Source organism: Notamacropus eugenii, chromosome 2 (genome assembly GCF_028372415.1).
Source record: "Notamacropus eugenii isolate mMacEug1 chromosome 2, mMacEug1.pri_v2, whole genome shotgun sequence".
NCBI lineage: Eukaryota > Metazoa > Chordata > Mammalia > Diprotodontia > Macropodidae > Notamacropus > Notamacropus eugenii.
The window spans coordinates 62,193,994-62,196,931 of record NC_092873.1 but is presented as its reverse complement, the minus strand read 5'-3'; the positions used below and the strand labels follow the sequence as shown (position 1 = coordinate 62,196,931).

The 2,938-nt window shown below is 39.0% G+C and overlaps 1 pseudogene; it reads left to right on the top strand.

Moving 5' to 3' along the window:
• The first annotated feature begins 939 nt into the window (after positions 1-939).
• On the top strand, positions 940-1,852 carry LOC140523496 (taste receptor type 2 member 7-like; annotated as a pseudogene).
• The last annotated feature ends 1,086 nt before the right edge of the window (positions 1,853-2,938 follow it).

The window sequence follows — 2,938 nt, the reverse complement described above, 5'->3', positions numbered from 1 at the left end:
TTCATCATCCTTCAGAAGATCTTATCTAATGTCCAGAACATAGAGATAAACATCAAGCTCTTGAACTGGAAACATCTCCATTCATCTTTCAAAAAAATACCAGTACTATAATCTACACTGCTGGTACAAACTCCAGAAATGATTTGTATTAATTTATCATCATTATAATACAAGTATTGTTCTGCCTGGAGAGAGGAACATCCAGAGCAGTAGAGTCCCTTCATGCCCTTGGATATCTCTCTAACAGAAGATATTTCAAAGTCACATTTTATAGAATTCTTGAACAAGAAATATTTCACAATATGGTAAAACAGTTACACAGTGGAGGGTAAGATAAATCTTTGCTTCATCAAACAGAAAAAGTCGTATAACCTTTTAGCATAATTCTTTTTCCTAAGTCATTCTCTTGAAAGCATTTAGTTCTTGTACAATCCTTCCCCCAAAGAGTTCCCCTCAACCACTCCAAATGGTTATCAGTTATATGAAATAACCAAATTTGCTTCTTCTGTTAGATAAAGATGATGAAGGGAAGTTTGACTTCAACATTTGGAGCTGTGTAGTTTGGTGGGCAAGGCTCATCATACACAGCTCAGCCATTTTGATTCAAATTAGCCTGATCAGAAAGAGGAACACATTGAAAGATGAACTGTTTCTCATTTGCATCTAGCAAATGACCTTAATGTTGCCAAGATCACTTCCATTGAAGAAAAAGAATTGCCACTCAATTCACAGACAGTCTGGGTTAGACAGAATTAACTGCACTGTTGGGAAAAACTTGATGAAGGTGCCATTTTCTGACCTAAGTTGAAGACCAAATCATGGAAGAAAATGTTACATCATCAAGCATTAGGAATATTCATATAATTCAGGGCTTATTTTCACTGGATATCAATCCAACAGCAGCATCATTATTGGAGACTGTAGAATCTCTCAGCCAACATGCTAAGTGGTGTGGAGAAAATCATATTGGTTCTGGGAGCTGGAGAGAGCCTACTTGGGATGTTGGGGAATGGTTTCATGGTACTAGTGATTGGTATTGATTGGATCAAGAACAAGAAACTGACAACAGGGGATCTCATCCTAGTATGTGTGGCCATTTCTAGAATAGGTCTGTTATGCACGTTAACATGCACTAGCTTTCTAATTCTGTCTAGACTCATTCATCAGTAAGATGAAGGTTCTTGATATTTTCTGGAAACTGACCTACCTTTCAAGTGTTTGGTTTACTACTTGTCTCAGTGTCTTCTACTTCCTAAAAATCGCCAACTTTTCCCACCCCCTCTTCCTCTGGCTGAAGTGGAGAATAAACAATGTGATCTGCATGCTACAGGGACCTTTGCTCTTTTCTTTGTCCATTGAACTTGTATTGAAAGACACAGCTTATTCCTATTTAATCAACAAGGGAAACAGCACAAAAGCATTGCAAGAGTTGGAGAAGAATAGAAGTCAATATCTCACCATTCACGTTATCATGAACTTCTTGCATATAATCCCCTTTACTCTGGCTCTGATCTCATTTTTCTTCCTCATCCTCTCCCTCTGGAGACACATCCATCAGATGAAACTCAATGCTACTGGATGCAGGGACCCCAGCACAGAAGCCCATGTTCAATCCATGAAAGCTATATTCTCTTTCCTCATCCTTTTTGTCCTATTCTATTTGGGTACATTCATCTCCCAGTGGAACTACTTAATTCCAGACGACAGGCTGACTGTGATGCTTGCATTCCTATTGCTACTTCTCTATCCCTCAGGCCATTCCTTAATCTTGCTTCCGTACAACAGCAAACTAAGACAGGCAGCCCTGAAAATGTGGGGGCAGGTGAGATGTCATCTGAAAAGAAGTAAATGAGATAAATCTTCGACTTGAGAGGAGTATTTGAGGTCTTAACCTTTCTGTGGGAGAAGAAATTATCATGCAGCTATTTTAAAAATTTCTCCAGATTCTTTCATTCATTGTAAGAATAAGACAAATCCATAGTGTATTGGACTTGGACTGAGGAAGGTCTTAATGCCAATCATGAATCTGATCAGATTGTGTGAGCACAGACAGGTTACATAAGCTTTCTGTACCTCAGTTGCCTCCTTTTCAAAATGGCAGCAATAACACCTGTAGGTTTTCTTTAAGGATCAAGTAAGATAATATATAAGCAAACTGGTGCTCATGTCCCCCTTTCAGTACACTAGATTTGGTTCATTTGGGTTAACTCTAATAAGCTTAGTTTTTCATTTTGAATTGTTGGTTTCCTCTTCATTTACCCCAAGAAGGTTACCTAACATTTTCATGACATAAATTTTGTTTCTAGTTTTCCCCAAATGCAAGTGTGAGTAAAAGGTTCCCCTAGCCTCTATATAATCAGTCAAGTGATCAAATAAATGTTGAGTCCAGGCTAGCCTTTTTTTCCACCTTATAGAAAATGCATCACATACACAGGACTCACAGGAGCCCATAAACAGGTGGAGGAAATGTATAAAGTAATCAAATATCTCCAATCCAAGAATGAAACTGAGTTTGACTTTGGGACTTTGGATTGGGGCAACACCTTGATATTTCAAGGATCCCTCTCTCCCATTGGGTTCAATATAATTCTTTCCAGAACCAATCACAGATAACGTGTGATTGAGATACCAACCCCAACCAGAAAATATATTTTGGGGCTTTTGAACACATATTCCCCAACTCATTTGTCACTTGTCAGTTATAGAGACCATGCAGAGTATCTTTTTCTTTGTCCAAGGGAGGTCACTCAACCAGGTAATCTCTTTCTCAGACCACTAGCCCTGCTTCCAGCCTAATCCAGTGATAACTGTCCAGGGGACCAACCATTGTGAAGATGAAACCTGATCATTGCCTCTACAGAATCCACAGCTCCTGGAGACCTGGAATGGAAAACGGCTGTCCGCTAAAATTCTTTGCACTGTCAAAAGCACAGCATCA